Raw genomic sequence first — 17,646 nt, 5'->3', positions numbered from 1 at the left:
CATTTGGAGAGCTGCATACAAACCAAGGAGCTGTTTTTAGGTCTCTCTCTCTCTGCATGCCTAAGAATGTCTCCAGATCACTTGATGATTTCAAAGTAATACATATTTCTGTAAGGAATGCAAACCTACTGTGTTTGTTAAATAGGGTCTGAGACTTATGGATGTTTTTAGGAAAGTTACTAAGGGTTACCTGTATACTGTAGAGTACTGTATCTTTGGCGGTGGGGGGTATCAGTGTTGTTTGTTGATAAGGCGTTTGCTGTGTGTTTATAAAATGTTAACTGGATTCATAGAATAAACATTATTTTTGTTTATAAATACTTTAGATCTCTGTTGCATCACACCTGTAAAGTGGGCCCTTGTGCTCCCCATATTCAAAATCTATTAAAACTTGTGCGTGAACTCCATGATATACTTTGGTGCTCTCTAAACCCTGGCCCCTAATAATATATTGTGAATAGCTGGGATCCCAGCACCGATCCCTGTGGCACCACGCTACTGCCCAACAATTTGAAAAGGATCCATTAATTCCTACTCTGTGTTTCCTCTCTGCCACCCAGTTTACGATCCTCTCAATACATTTCCCCCGACTCTATGCACTTCAATCTTACACAATAATCTCTAATGCAGGAATTTGTCAAATGCCTTCTGAAAGTCTAAATATACCATGTCAACTGGCTCCCCCTTATCAACTGTACTAGTTACATCTTGAAAGAATTACAACAGATTCATCAAGCATGATTTTCCCTTCATAAATCCATGCTAACTCTTACTGATCCTGCCACTGCGTTCGTTTTATTTAATAAATTTAAATTTAGAGCACCCAGTTTTGTTTTTCCAATTAAGGAGCAATTTAGATTGGACAATCCACCTACCCTGCGCATCTTTGGGTTGTGGGGGCGAAACCCACACAAACATGGGGAGAATGAGGAAACTCCACATGGACATTAACCCAGAGCCGGGATTGAACCTGGGAATTGTGCGCCGTGAGGCAGCAGTGCTAACCACCACGCCACCGTTCTGCCCTGCCACTGCTTTCCTAATGTTTTGCTATAAGGTGCTTGATAATGGATTCAAGAATTTTTCCCCAATCTTGTCATTAGGCCTACTGGTCTACAATTCCCTGTTTTTTCTCTACCTCCCCTTTTCAATATTGGAGTGATATTAGCTGTCCTCCAAACTGCAGGGACCGTTTCAGAGTCTATAGAGTCCCAGAAGATGACCACCAATGCATTCACTATTTCCAGAGCTACCTCCTTAAACACTCTGGGATGCAGACTATAAAGGGCCTGGGATTTATTCACCTTCAAGTCCATCAGTTTTCCCAGCACGATTTCTCTACTAATATCGATCTTCCTCAGGTCTTCCCTCTCACTAAACCTTTCATTCTCCAATATTTCTGGTATCTGATTTCTGTCCTCATTTGTGAAGACAGAATTAAACTATGCATTCAGTTGCTCAGCCATTTCTTTGTTCCTTATTATACATTCCCGTGTTTCTGTATGTAGGACCCCCATCTGCCTCTCTTAGGCCTCCTTTGGATCCCCCCAAGGCAGCCCTGCTAGTAGCAGGCCCGGCAGTCCATGGTTGCGCTTCTGCATGTCCTACCTCCTCTCTCACCCTCATCGGCCAGGGATCTGTTTCCATATGCTTTAAATCACAAGTGAAACACGCCGTTGCGAATTCTTTCCAGCAGAGGTGGAGCATCACAAATGCCCCAGAGAATACCTGGTCAGGCCTGCCAATGATATGGAGATGGCATTTGCTGTACATGCGGAGCAGAACGTATTGACACTGCTGTCGAGGCACTAGCGTATGGCACTCTGGCGGGCCTACATTTTGGCCTAACGGCCGATTCTCCGCTCAATCCCCTTTCCTGATTTTGGCTGCAGCGACTGGAAAATCCCTCCCCAATTACATTATAAATAATGTGAGCATTGATAAGTATTCAAAAATCAAAGTATGCCAGGTAAGAAGTACTGTAACTTTAAAGAAAATACATTTTGTCATTCCGCTGTGCTCCTGTTGAGTTAGTGTGCTCTCTTAGAGGGACAGTGCAGACTCTATGGGCCGCATGACCTCCTTCTGCACTATCAGGATTCTATGCCCTGGCCACCAAAATCAAGAAAGCCCAAACCCACCCAAATACAGTGAAAGCAACCGATCAGGAGCAAGGCGAGAGTGGCATCCCTGGCTGAATTGATGGCAGATATCCTGGTTGCGGCCTCTGACTTCCATTTCTGAAAAGTACAACTCTGCCTGAGATTTACTCATATGGAGAGGAGTGAAAGAAAGAGACAGGAGAAAACAGAATTAACATCAGAGAGATACAGGGAAAGCAGTGGAAGAAAACAGAATTATTAGAACATTGAAGCAAGGGCCACAGGGGTTCCAGCCCGTCCAGTTTGGCGGTCAGGTAGGCTCTTGGGCGGAGAGATTGTTGTGTCAATTTGGATTTGGGGTGGTCCCAACAGGGTCTGGGGGTCAAGTAGGGATCGGGTGACGGGGAGGGGAGGTGGGTGAGACGAGGGGTGGGGGGGGGGGGGGGGTGGGGGGGCGAGCGGGGAATGGTGAGGGGAGAGGGAAATGAATTCAAAAGGGAAGGTCAACGGGAAATACCGGAAGAAACGGACAAAAATGGTTCCAATTGGATTTTGAAGAGCAGTAAAAAAATGTGAGGAAAGGAAGAAGGAAATGTACATCAGTTTAGAATTGGAAAGAAGAAATGACTGGGCAATGCATGCACATTATAATGGAAAGGAGAGAATGACCCCTAGTTTACTCAGAATTCTTTGCATCTGGCTACTAATATTTTCTTGGTGCCTAACCTTCGGGAGGATAGAGTGGAAATGTACTTTGAATACCGATGATTTGATTGCGTTCCCCGAGTGTTTTCTAAATCAATCCCTTGTGGGTGTACTCAATCCTTACAAAATGGTGCTTGGGCGACTGTGCCAGAGAGGAAACTACTGTTCTCAATGCATGCATCTGGACCAGAGGTCCAGAGACAGAAATGTGAAAAGAAAACAAGTCAGACCCGCAAGGAATTTGACTGAGAGCAGGTGATGGTGCTGTCCAGGTTATATAGATCAGTGAAGGGGCTTCCGGTGTGGACCATGGAGTAAGTAGTCACGCTAAAGGAGCTCTTTTTAAATCAATATGGGGTGGAATTTTGATGAAAAGACGTAGGTGAATGTTGGCGGAGTACCTTCCCCCAGGAATGGTATGTTTCTTGGTTACCAGACCCGGCAGAAACAGTGAAAGATTTGGCTGAAGCTGCAGCAAAGACAAAAGCCTTTTCCAGCATGCAGGCGGGGGAAGGGCGAGCTCAAGGGCCTCAAGCTGACTTGAGGGCCTTTATTAAAGCTGAATTCTAGCAGCAGAGGGAACAACTGTGAAAAGATCTCGCCAAGGCCATTGAAGAAGTGGTGACGAGACTTCCGGTGGCGGACATGGAGGAGTAGGTAGCGCATTCGGCAGCTCCCTTCTGGAACCGACTCTCGGACCTTTTTCAGGAGTTTCCACGGACTTTTTGGGGCAGATTGCTGAAGCGAACACTGCCAAAAGGATTCCCTCTCTGTTGTATGGATAGCTGGGCCAGGAGTGGCCGGGTGAAGCGTTTAAGTCCCAGCAGACAGAAGCATGCGGAGCGGGAGCCGAGTCACGGCATGGCGGCCGGAATGGACCAGGGTCCATGGGCGCAGTGGGCACAGGAGCAAGAGGAGTTCGTTAGGGGCTGCTTTGCTGATCTTAAAAAGGTCATGCTGGCCCCGATGAAGGCATGAATAGACCAAATGATCGCAACTCAGACAACACAAGGGAAAGCGATTTAGGAGATGGAGAAAAAGCTATCCTACCATGAGGACGAGTTGGTTGTATTGGCCCTTAAGGTGGAGGCACAGGATTACCTCTACAATAAGTGGCAGGAGAGGCTGGAGGACCCAGAAAGCAGGTCCAGGAGACAGAACTTGAGAATTGTGGGCGTCCCCGAAGGTTTGGAGGGGTCGGATGTGGGAGCATTTGTGTCCAATATGTTGGAGACGCTGATAAGGACGGGAGTAGTCCCTCGACCCCATGAGCTGACAGAGCACAGAGCCCTCGCAAGGAAGCCCAAGGCGAATGAACCGCTGAGGGCCATGAAGGTGAGGTTTCTTTGCTTCTTGGACAAGTAACTTGTCTTGTGGTGGACAAAAAAAGAACGGAGCAGCAGGTGGGAGAACAGCGTGATACGCATCTACCACGACCTGGGTGCGGAGCTACCCAAGAGGCGTGCTGGATTCAACCGGGTGAAGGCGGCACTCTAAGCAAGGGAGTGAAATTTGGGATGCTACACCCAGTGAGGCTATGGGTCATGTACAAGGTAAGGCATCACTATTTTGAGACGTTGGATGAGGCGTAGTCATGGGGGTGAGTGGGCGGTGGTGGGGCTGGGTAACATGGTACCATTTCTAATATAAGATTGTATGCAATGTTGTGTGTGTGAAAGGGCTGTGGTGGTGGATGGAGGGCGCAGTGTTTTCGGCAAAGTTGAGATACGGAGGGGGGAGGGGGCCCTGTACTTAGTGCGAATTTTCGGGAAGTTGGAGCCTTGGTTCAACAAGTGTCTCCTCACAGGGCAATGTTAGCGTCTTCTTTTTATTTTTTGTTTCGTATTACTATTTACTCACTGGGGCTGGAGAAGTAGTTTAATTGGTTTATTCACGGCGGGAAAAGGGTCCGGACAATGAGGCGACAGTCTGGTCGGCACCAGGGGCGGGAGCTGCCAGGGTCAGCATGGGTCAGCTGACTCTCTGGAGCGTAGTGGGGGGTGAGCAATTACACAGCTGGTGCTTGGCGGGGGAGGGTGGTATGGGTCATGGGGTTGTTGAGAGACGGGGATGCTGCTTTGCTGACAGAGGAGGTATCAATATCGGGGTACCAATTGAGGGTTGGGACGGGCGGCTCCCTGTGGGGGTGCTCGAGGAAGCGAAGGGCGCGGGCCCGAGGTTGGCCAAGAAAGGGCGATGGCTAGTCGGCAGGTGGGGGGTGGGGTTTAGCCCCCCCGTCCAGGCTGATCATGTGGAATGTGGGTAGTTTGAATGGGCCGGTCAAATGAGCGCGCGTGTTCGCGCATCTAAATGGGTTAAAGGCAGACGTAGCAATGCTTCAGGAGACACATTTAGAGCTCACAGATCACACGAGATTGAGGAAGGGATAGGTAGGCTAGGTGTTCCATTCAGGGCTGGATTCGAAGACCAGGGGGATCGCAATTCTGATCCGTAAGGTTGTGGCATTCGAGGCTGGGAGAAATGTGGCAGATAAGGGGGGCAGGTATATAATGGTGAGTGGAAAGTGGGGGGGGGGGGGTGGATCCCTGGAGGTTCAAGCGGCCGAGAGCGAAGGCGTTCTCTTTTTTACATAGAATTTACAGTGCAGAAGAAGGCTATTCGGCCCATCGAGTCTGCACCGGCTCTTGGAAAGAGCACCCTACCCAAGTTCAACACCTCCACCCTATCCCAATAACACAGTAACCCCACCCAACACTAAGGGCAATTTTGGACACTAAGGGCAATTTATCATGGCCAATCCACCTAACCTGCACATCTTTGGACTGTGGGAGGAAACCGGAGCACCCGGAGGAAACCCACACACACACGGTGAGGATGTGCAGACTCCACACAGACAGTGACCCAAACCGGGATTTGAACCTGGGACCCTGGAACTGTGAAACATTTGTGCTAACCACTATGCTACCGTGCTGCCCCCTATGCTACCGTGCTGTCCCCCACGTTTTTCTCCCACGTTCATAAGGTTTATTCCCGCATAGACTTCTTTGTCTTGAGCAGGGTGTTAAACTCAAAGTTGGCGGGGACAGAATACTCAGAAATCATGGTCTTGGACCATGCCCCGCACTGAGTGGACCTGCGGCTTAGTGGGGAGAGAGGGCAGCACCCACTCTGGAGACTGGATGTGGGGCTGCTGGCGGACGAAGAGATTTGCGGGCGGATTAGCAGGAACATCCAGGATTACCTGGAAACAAACGATACAGGTGAGGTAGCAGCGGCAATGGTCTGGGAGGCTCTGAATGCAGTTGTCAGAGGGGAACTCACCTCAATTCGATCCCACAGGGAAAAGAGAGAAAGAGCCAAAAGGGAGAGACTGGTGGAGGAGATACTCTGAGTGGACAGGAGATAAGTGGAGGCCCCCAAGGCAGTGCTACTGAGGGAATGGTGAAGTCTGCAGGCGAAGTTTGAACTGCAGACCACAGGGAAAGCGGTGGCACAGCTGAGGAAAGCAAAGGGGACAGTCTATGAGTACGTGGAGAAAGGGAGTAGAACGCTGACAGACCAATTGCGAAAGAGTGAGGTGGCCAGAGAAATCGGGGGAGTAAAGAATAAGTAGGATAACACGGTCTTGCATCCAGGGGGTGAACAAAGTCTTTAAGGAATTCTACAGTAAGCTCTGCGAGTCGGAGCCCCCGGAGGGAGCAGAAGGGATGAGGCAAGTTTTGGACCATTTGAGGTTTCCAAAGGTGGAAGAGGACCTGGTGGAGGAGCTGGGGGCCCCGATTGAATTGGAGAAGATTGTCAAGTATATAGATGGCGTGCAATAGGGTATAGCCCCAGTGCCGGACGGTTACCAGGTAGAATTCTATAAGAAATGTTCAGAAATATTGAGCCCACTCCTGATGAGGACCTTTAATGACACCAGAGATAAAGAAACCCTCCCCCCAACAATGTCACAGGCTTTGATCTCACTCATTCTTTTTTTTTTTTTTAAATTTAGATTACCCAATTATTTTTGCCAATTAAGGGCCAATTTACCGTGGCCAATCCACCTACTCTGCACATTTATTTGGGTTGTGGGGGTGAAACCCACGCAGACACGGGGAGAATGTGCAAACCCCACACAGACAGTGACCCAGAACCGGGATTCGAACCTGAGACCTCAGCACCGTGAGGCAGCTGTGCGAACCACTAGGCCACCGTGCTGCCCAGATCTCACTCATTCTTAAACGAGGGAAGGACCCGGAACATCACGGGTCATACAGGCCGATTTCGCTTTCAAATGTGGATGTCAAATTGCTAGCTACGATTCTGGCCACAAAAATTGAGGATTGCGTCCCAGGGGTGAGAGAGGATGACCCGACTGGTTTTGTTAAAGGCAGACAACTCAATACCAATGTCTGGAGATTTTGAATATTATTATGATGCCCTCAGAGGGAGGGGAGGCGGAGGTGGTAACCGCGTTTGACGCAGAGAAAGCCTTTGACCAGGTGGACTGGGGGTAACTGGGAAACGCTGGGAGGGTTCGGGTTTTGTGAGGGCTTTATTGGCTGGGTGAAATTGATATACCAGGCGCCTATAGCAAGTGCATGTACAATCTTGCTGAGGTCGGGGTACCCTCTCCCCGTTACAATTTGCCCGAGCAATAGAACCATTAGCTATGGCTCTGAGAGCCTCGAGGAACTGGCGGGGACTGGTTCGGGGGTGGGGTGGAACATCGGGTCTCGCTATACGCGGATGATTTGCTCCTGTACGTTTCGGACCCTGTGGAGGGGATGGGGGAGGTTCTGCGGACCCTGAGGGATTTTCGTAGTTTTTCAGGGTACAAACTGAACATGGGAAAGAGCGAGTTGTTTGTGATCCAGGCCAAGGGGCAGGAGGAGAGACTGAAAGAGCTGCCGCTCAGGATGGTAGAGAAAAGTTTTGGTTACCTGGGTATACAGGTGGCCAGGAAATGGGATGCCCTGCACAGGCTCAAACTGACCCGGTTGGTGGAGCAAATGGAAGGGGACTTTAAAAGGTGGGACATGCTCCCGCTGTCACTGGCAGGGAGGGTGCAGACCGTGAAAATGACTGTCCTACCCAGATTTCTGATTGTCTTTCAGTGCCTCCCCATCTTCATCCCTGTGGTGAATCACAGTAGCGTAATTCACACTGTCTTACACATGTTGTACTATGTCTCTGTAAGCTCGGCACACAAGAAGTTGCGCTGTTCTGCCACTAGGGGGAGATGCACTGGGAGTGCAGGGGAGTTTGTACTGGGCTCCACCCTTGGCTCCACCCACGGCTCCTCCCCCTAACCGGAAGTATAAAGATTGATGCTGAGAACCTGCCTGCCAGTTCATCAGGAGTTCATCTTGTCACAGGCAGGCTCAGTTGTAAGACGATTAAAACCACTGTTCACTTCTAACCACGTGTCGCATGAATTGATGGCCTCATCAATTTAATCGTCTTAAGAAACAGTAAGGGATGACAATGGAATCAGCCCCCAAGCCTAATCGACTGGAACTCGACCCACAGGATGCAGAGGCGAAATAAATATTTTTGCATTGGCTCCGATGTTTTAAAGCCTACCTGGCTGAAGCAAGCATCACAGAAACGACGGATGTGCAGAAATTCAGTCTACTGCACCCAAGGGTGAGCCATCGTATATCTACTCAGCTAAACTGTACCGGCTCATACACAGAGGCCCTGGCCCGACTCGATATAATGTACGTAAGGCCTATCAATGAGGTTCATGTGCGCCACGTTTTTCGTACTCGCTGCCAGCGCACTACAGAATCGCTAGAAGAATTCCTCAGAGACTGTAATTATCGGGCTGTAACTGCTGCAGAACGTAGAGAACTTGCTGTCCGCAATGTCTTTGTTGCAGGCCTTAGATCGAATTACGTGCGCCAGCGACTGCTGGAGAAGGGGGACCTACATTTAGAAGATACTGTTGAAATCGCTACAACTATGGAGGTCTCATTTCGCACCCTCACCTCGTTTCCTGCCGACTGCGCGACCCCGTCATGGGCCCCCGACCAGCGACTCCCCCAGACCTGCGCTGCGCGGCCACCCACACCATGCTGCCCCAGCCTGCCACTTTTGTGGCCAGCCCCAGCACCCGCGGCAGCACTGCCCGGCACGCAACGCGACCTGCAGCAGCTGCTTGCGAAATGGCCACTACGCCACAGTGTGTCTGGCAAGGAAGGCCCCAGCCCCTAAACCTCCAATGGCACAAAGTAATCACCCTCCGCACTCGCAGTCCCGCAGGCCCCAGAACGCAGGGGCCTATGCCCCGACTCCGCCCCCACCCGCCACGTGCGATCCATGGGGGCCGCCATCTTGGCGGACCCCCACCACGCAATTCACACGGGCGACTCATGGGGGCCGACATCTTGGACGCCATCCTCCCCACACTCAGAAAACTCGATTGAAGACTGCGTCCTCAGCAGGCACTCATTGCGGGGCCGTCCCAGCGCAGCCGACCGAGCTGCCGACTACCCGCAACTCGACGCAGTCACACTGGCCCAATCGTGCCCAAAGCATCTCCACAACTCTATGACGACGGTCCAAATCTACGGGTAGAGTACACCATGCTCCGGAAGCACTGTGAGCTTCGTACACCCAGATCAAGTAAGACGCTGTTCGCTCCCCTTTTTCCCTGCACGGCAAAGTATCTCCCTCGCTTCGAGTTCCCACTCTGTTCATATTCAAAGGCGCACCGTTGCAACTCTAACAATCCAAGGCACTAGCTACTCTAATTTCCAACTATACATCCTGCCCGAACTCTGCGCCCCACTCTTATTGGGACTCGACTTTCAATGCAATCTCAAGAGTCTCACCCTCAGCTTCAGCGGATCCCTACCCGCACTCACTATCTGCAGCCTAGCCACACTGCGAATCTCCCCCCTTCTCTCTTTGCCAACCTCACTCCGGACTGTAAACCCGTAGCCACTTGGCAGCAGGCGGTACAGCCTACATGACAGCGTGTTCATTCGATACGAGGTCCAGAGGCTATTATGTGAGGGGATCAGAGGCCAGTAACAGTCCTTGGAGAGCTCAGGTCGTGGTCGTCAAGACCGTGAAAAATTCCGCATGGTCATAGACTATAGTCAGACTATTAATCGGTTTACGCTCCTCGACGCGTACCCCCTCCCCAGGATTGCAGACATGGTGAATCAGATCGCCAGGTATCGGATTTTTTCCACGGTGGATCTGATGTCTGCATACCACCAACTCCCAATCCACCCAGAGGACAGCGACATCACGACGTTTGAGGCCGATGCCGCCTCCTCTACTTCCTCAGGGTCCCCTTTGGCGTCACGAATGGGGTATCGGTGTTCCAACGAGCAATGGACCGAATGGTGGACCAGTACGGGCTGCAGGCCACGTTTCCGTACTTGGATAACGTCACTACCTGCGGCTATGACCAGCAGGACCACGATGCCAACCTCAACCGATTTCTCCAGACGGCCCAGAAGCTTAACCTCACATACAACAAGGAGAAATGCGTTTTCTGCACAACCAGACTAGCCATCCTTGGCTATGTCGTGGAAAACGGAGTCCTGGGTCCCGACCCGAACCGTATGCGCGTCCGCTTAGAACTCCCTCTCCCTCATTGCCCCAAGGCCCTCAAATGGTGCTTGGGATTCTTTTTGTATTATGCTCAGTGGGTCCCTCAATATGCGGACAAAGCCCGCCCACTCTTTAAGGCCACACTTTTTCCCCTGTCAGCGGAGGCTCGCCAGGCCTTCAACTGCATCAAGGAGGACATCGCCAAGGCTGCCATGCGGGGGGTGGATAAATCCGTCCCTTTCCAGGTTGAGAGCGATGCCTCAGAGGTTGCTCTTGCAGCCACATTAAATCAGGCAGGGAGACCAGTCGCATTTTGCTCCAGAACCCTCTCCGCTTCGGAACGTCGACACTCCTCAGTCGAAAAGGAAGCACAAGCCATTGTGGAGGCTATTCGTCATTGGAGGCACTGCCTCGCAGGTAGAAGGTTCATCACCGACCAAAGATCGGTTGCCTTCAAGTTGGACAACCCGCAAAGGGGCAAAACTAAAAATGACAAAATTCTGAGGTGGAGGATCGAAATTTCCACCTACAAATACGATATTATGTATCGACCGGGGAAGCTCAACGAGCCCCCAGATGCCCTGTCCAGCGGGACGTGTGCCAGCGCATAGAGCGACCGCTTTAAAGCAATCCTCAATGACCTCTGCCACCCAGGGGTCACCCGGCTCGCCCACTACATGAATTCCCAAAATCTGCCTTTCTCCACCGAGGATGTAAAAACCATCACCAGGGATTGCCCCATCTGTGCGGAGTGCAAACCGCAATTCTACAGACCAGACAGGGCCCACCTGGTCAATGCTTCTCGGCCCTTTGAACGCCTCGCTATCGATTTCAAAGGGCCACTCCCCTCGACTAACAGGAATGTGTACTTCCTGAACGTCATAGATGAGTTCACCCGTTTTCCCTTTGCTATCCCGTGCCCCAATATGACCTCCCACACAGTCATTAGGGCCCTGCATAGTATCTTCACCCTGTTTGGTTTCTCCAGCTATGTACACAGCGACCGGGGATGGTCCTTTATGAGCGACGAGCTGCATCAGTACCTGCTCGGCAAGGGCATCGTCTCGAGAAGGACTACCAGCTATAACCCCAGGGGGAACGGGCAGGTGGAGAGGGAGAACGCGACGGTCTGGAAGTCCTACTGACCCATCGATCCAGGAATCTCCCGATCTCCCATTGTCAAGAAGTGCTCCCCGACACGCTCCACGCTATTAGGTCCCTCTTCTGTACCGCTACCAACCAGACCCCTCACGAGCTGCTCTTTAGTGTCTCCAGGGGCACTACCACAGGGGTTTCACTGCCGGCATGGTTGAAGACACTAGGCCCAGTGCTCCTCCGGAAGCACGTCAGGGCGCACAAAACTGACCCATTCGTAGAGAAAGTGGTCCTACTACATTCGAACCCCCAGTACGCCTTCGTAGAGTTCCCTGATGGCTGTCAGGACACTGTATCCCTCCGGGACCTAACACCTGCAGGATCCAACTCCCCACTACCACCGCCGAAGTACCCCACACATTACATCCCACCCAACCCGACCCCCCCCCCACGCACCCGCACCTACCAGTTTACTACATTTTTTTTGCGCGCCCACGCCAGCTAGCTCCCAGCGTCCCCAGTCGAACCAGAGAGGTAGGAAGCTCAGGCGGATCGCCCCCGGAGTCCGCCATCGTACCCCAACCGACGGTGCTCATCCAGCCAGCAGAAGGCACTGCAACCCCGGTGTTCCGCCGATCACAGCGGATAACTCGGCCACCGGACAGACTCAATCTGTAAGCCACCAACCCCGCCGGACTTGATTTTTTTTACAGTGGGTGAAAGTGGTGAATCACAGTTGCATAATTCACACTGTATTACACATGTTGCACTATGTCTCTGTAAACTGGGCACATGAGCAGTTGCGCTGCTCTGCCACTAGGGGGAGATGCACTGGGAGTGTACGAGAGTTTGTACTGGTCTCCACCCTTGGCTCCACCCACTGCTCCTCCCCCTAACCGGACGTATAAAGGTTGATGTGAGAGCCTGCCTGCCAGTTCATATGGAGTTCATCTTGTCACAGTCAGGCTCTGTTGTAAGACGATTAAAACCACTATTCACTTCTAACCACGTGTCGCATGAATTGATGGTCTCATCAATCCCTAAGGCCTTTTTTAAGCCGGGGAGTAGGATCATTACAGGCTTTGTGTGGGCAAATAAGACCTCGCGAGTAAGGAGATCGCTATTAGAGCGCAGTCGGAGGGGGGGGGGGGTGGGTTGGCGCTGCTGAACTTTTGCAACTACTACTGGGTGGCCAATATAGCTATGATTAGGAAGTGGGCGATGGGGGTGGGGGGCTGGTGGCGTGGGAGCAGCGGTTGGCGGCGTCATGTAAAGGTACTAGTCTGGGAGCTTTGATAATAGCTCCTTTGCCATTCTCGCCGATCGGGTTCTCCACAAGTCCGGTGGTGGTGGCGACTCTGTGGATCTCGTGTTAGTGGAGGAGGTAGAAGAAGGTGGAAGGAGCGTTGGTCTGGACCACGATATGCAACAATCACAGGTTTGTCCCGGGTAGGATGGATGGTGGGTTCCAGAGCTGGCAGAGGGCAGGCATGAGAAACATGGGAGATCTGTTCATAGATGGAAACTTACCCAGTTTGAAGGCGCTAGAGGATAAATTTAATCTGCCGCCAGGAAACGCCTTTAAATATCTGCAAGTACGAGCCTGCCTGAAAAAACAGGTAGTGGCCTTTCCGGCACTGTCGCCACTGAGGATACAGGACAGGGTGGTCTCCGGCACCTGCGTGGGGGAGGGGAGGGTGTTGGATATTTACCAGAAACTACAGGAGGCGGAGGAAACCCCAGTGGAGGAGTTCAAGGGCAAGTTGGAGGAGGAACTCGGTGAGGAGTTGGAAGCGGGTCTGTGGGCAGTGGTCCTGAGCCGGGGTAATTCCTCCTCATGTTGTGCCAGGCTCAGTCTGATTCAACTTAAGGTGGTCCACCGGGCACACAAGACGGCAGAGAGAATTAGCAAGTTTTTGGGGGTAGAAGACTGTTGTATGCGGTGCAAGGGCAGCCCTGCAAACCACGTCCACATGTTTTGGGCATCCCTGGAGCTTAGATTGTTCTGGCAAGGGTTTGCGAGGGCAATGTCCAAGGTGCTTAACACACGGGTGGTGCCAAGTCCAGCGATAGAGATCTTTGGAATGTCAGTTGGCCCGGGAGTTCAGGGGGCGAAAGAGGTTGGCGTCTTGGCCTTTGCCTCACTAGTAGCCCGGAGACGGATTTTATTAATGTGGAGGGACTTGAAGCCCCCGAGTGTAGAGACCTGGGTTAGTGAAATGGCTGGGTTTCTCAGCCTCGGGAAAATAAATTTTGCCTTAAGAGGGTCTACATTAAGGTTCTCTCGGAGGTGGCAGCCGTTCGTCGACTTTCTCGGGGAAAATTAAAATGTCAGCAGCAGCAGCATTCCCTTTGTGGGGGATGGGGGGAGTCCTTTATTGGGATGGTGTGGGAAGACTGGGTCGCGTGGTGTAATGACTATTTAATTTTTATTTCATATTCTCTTTTTGCACTATGTTAATGTTCACTCTAGTTTGTTTTATTATTATGGTTACTATTGTTTTATTATGAAAAATCTGCAAAACCTGAATAAAAATACTTTAAAACAAGATATAGATCAGTGAAGCAAAAACCAAACTTTGAAAACTGTAATGAAGTAATTCTCGTGGCAGATTCACTATAGTGTGCCTTTGGGAATAACAAATCACCTGAATGAATGCAAAGATGGCAGAATAAGAAATGCTGTACTCGTGGAAGTCCAATGTGGATAAACTTTCAAGTTTATCAGTGACAGGCTCCTTTTTGAAAACTCACAGAGCAACTGGAGAAGTAAGTGACCGGGGGAGGGCCTTTGTAGGGATGGGGAATGCCAAAGTCAAGAAATATGCATTGCCGTCTTACCAAAAGAGAAAATCGGAAGGATAATTTTGAGCTGAGAACACTGAGATGTTCTTCTCATAAATAAAGATAAGTAAAAGCTGACTGTTGGAAACTGAAGAATAAACATATCATGTGCACAGTTGAGGAGTGTCTCTCAAGGAAGTTCTATCGGAATGAATAAATCTTATTATATGTCCGTACCTTCTCCTATGTTTATGGATGGAGTAAGTCAGAGGGCATAAATTTATAGAAGATTTCAGTTAAACGATGACATACCTCCACTTTCGTCCACCGAAACAATTTGCTTGTGACTCCCCAGCAACACTTTCTGGCATTGGCCATTATTTCCTGCAGAGTTGCTGCTTCAATTGTTATTTTGTCTAAAAATGTTTCCAAAGAGTCATGAACTTAGTCTGGTAGCTTTGTAAAAGAATGACATTGGAGCATCAGGTGAAATTGGAAAACTTCATGATAGCTGCAGATGATTTAAAACAGTCTGAGTAAAGCATGCAGCAAAAAAAATGACAACGTGTGTACTTAAAACCCATTGTGAACACCAGCAGCTAGGTTATGCTTGAGACAAAAGTGGAATAGCTGAGTCCACTGATGGTACTGCAGAGCTACTGGAAAACATACATGCTCGCGAAAACAAGTTACAACTTTGGAAAGAAGAACTGGCACCATTTACCATTGTAGCATCAGGGAAGACTGGAGATGACTGGATTACAGAGAAACAGGAGCAGATTAGGAAAGATTCATTAACTGAATGAAATAGACTGTAACGCTTTCATAGCTGAGCATGGGGATGACTAATTAAGCTTATAAGACAGCTAAACAGGAATTCACTTGGCAAACAATAAATAAATGGTAGCTCAAAAGTAGGCAGCACAAGAGCCATATCTCCTGGAATACGGAACAGAAACCATAGATTATGGGAAATAACTGCAGAGGAAATTACTCGGCAAAAAATCTGAAATGTTCACTCTAAAGGAAGCAATATAAAACACAAATCTCCTGGAAAACAGAAAAGAAAATGCTGATTGTGGGAAATAACTGCAGCAAAAAATGGACCTTAATGTAATCAAGATGTCTGAAACGTTTTTTGAAACACTTTGTTTCTGGAATTGTGTAGTGACTGCAAGTTGCTATCGACAAGGGAAAAGTAATAGTTGACTGGGCTTCGAATTTCAACATCAGTTGTGTTGTGCTTAACCCTCAGAGAGAGATGGTTCATGTTCAGGGAAAAGCAGGCAAAGCTGCCAGTGTGCAAACCATGCTATAGCAGTCATTTCTGCTCAGAAGAAAGGGTTTTAGTGTTTGAATCGGGGGAAAGGGAACAGTTTGGGCACATAAAGATGCGAATATGGATGGAAGACAGATAGGGAGGGAACGTCTTGCAGCTAGTTAGAAGAAAGAAGGAAAATAATACTCGAGGAGCTGAGCTGTCAACATCTGAAAGGAAGTGTTCCACTGCAAGTGGAAATTGGGAGTGCGCATGTTGCTATCATAAGGGAGCCCTGGCCTACCTCCTATGTGTGTGAATGAACTGAATCACCTCATGGAGAATACAGACATTTGTGGGACTTTAGCTGTTTATAAAAATAGACTATAAATGTTGGGTCACGGAATTCTTGTGTTGTTGTGAGGTCTGTAGTTGTTTCGTCCACTATAAAATTGCAATTTATCATTTCTATTTAAACATAATTTGTTAGTTCATGCTTAATTTTACATTGATTTTAGGTTTGTGGTTTACTGTAAAACTGTCACCAGTGAAATCTTGTCTCTCAACCCCTTTCCTCGGCGTTGTGAAAAATGAAAATGAAAATGAAAATGGCTTATTGTCACGAATAGGCTTCAATGAAGTTACTGTGAAAAGCCCCTAGTCGCCGCATTCCGGCGTCTGTCCGGGGAGGCTGGTACGGGAATTGAACCATGCTGCTGGCCTGCTTAATCTGCTTTAAAAGCCAGCGATTTAGACCAGTGAGCTAAACCAGCCCCTTGTTTGGTGATTCCTTTATTTTCAGTTTTTCCATCTCTTCATACATTTCGAATAACAATTGAGTAAGTATTTTTGTGTCATTTCCGTTCTTTAGCCCCCTTCTTGAGAAACTATCCACTGGAATATTTACATTCTATTGATGAGATCATCTCCTTTAAACATTTCAATGCTTACATTATATTTAAGCACTTGAAGAAACCGAGCTGATGTGAGCTTTTTATGTGACCTCGCCCTGTGATGCACCACTCACCCACATCACTGGCAGTATGTTTCCACACACACGCCCATGCACATATCACAAAACACACATGCACACGCACGTGGACACACGCACATACATACATGCACACAGATATCTGCACATACGCATACATATACGCACAGATATGTGCATATATACACACATATCGACACACAGATACAGAAGCACAGACAAAGATATGATATATATATATAAGATATGCCCACACGCACACATACACACACAGAGATATATGAGCGGCATGGTAGCACAGTAGTTAGCACTATTGCTTCACAGAGCCAGGGTAACAGGTTCGATTCCCAGCTTGGGTCACTGTCTGTGCAGAATCTGCACCTTCTCCCTGTGTCTGCGGGGTTTCCTTCAGGTGCTCAGGTTTCCTCCCACTAGTTCCGAAAGACATGCCGTTCGGTGAGTTTTACTGAAACAGGTGCTGGGGTGTGGTGACTGGGAGATTTTCACAGTAAGTTAATTGCCCTGTTAATGTAAGCCTACTTGTGACAATAAAAAATAATATTATTATATATTTAGACCCACACGGACACATTGGACAGTGAGTATGCATTTATATTTCCCTTCATTCCAGTTCAGTGAGAAATTTCCATATCGCCTGCCTAAAAACAACAGGGCAAACAAATTTTCAGATTTTACTGCATCTTACCTGTATCTTGTAGAATTTTTCTGAGATCATCAAGTTCTGAAAACAAACCTTCAGAACATCAGCAGGCATATCTAAATAGGGAAGTTGCCCATGGTTGCCAATGCATTGTCTTTAGCTTTCTTGGCAACTTGTCATCGCTTTGTCTCAATGACCCTGAGAACGTGGCCAGTTGGTTGATCCTTCTCCTTCACCTCCCTCTGCATGTATTCTATATACATTGAACCAACATTTGCGGTGATGTAAATTTAAATCCCACCATGACAGCTAATAAAACAGTGGGCGAAATTCTCCGACCCAGCAGGGTCGGAGAATCGCCTGGGGCCACCGAAAATCCCGCCCCCGCCGTGGCAAAGATTCTCCGCCACCCGGGAAGTGGCGGCAGCGGGAATCACGCCACTCCGATCGGCGAGGCCCCTGCAGCGATTCTCCGGCCCCCGATGGGCCGAAGTCTCGCTGCTGGGAGGCGTTTCCCGCCGCCGAGGCTTGA

This window comes from Scyliorhinus canicula, chromosome 12 (assembly GCF_902713615.1).
Source record: "Scyliorhinus canicula chromosome 12, sScyCan1.1, whole genome shotgun sequence".
NCBI lineage: Eukaryota > Metazoa > Chordata > Chondrichthyes > Carcharhiniformes > Scyliorhinidae > Scyliorhinus > Scyliorhinus canicula.
Note: the sequence above shows the minus strand (reverse complement) of the source record.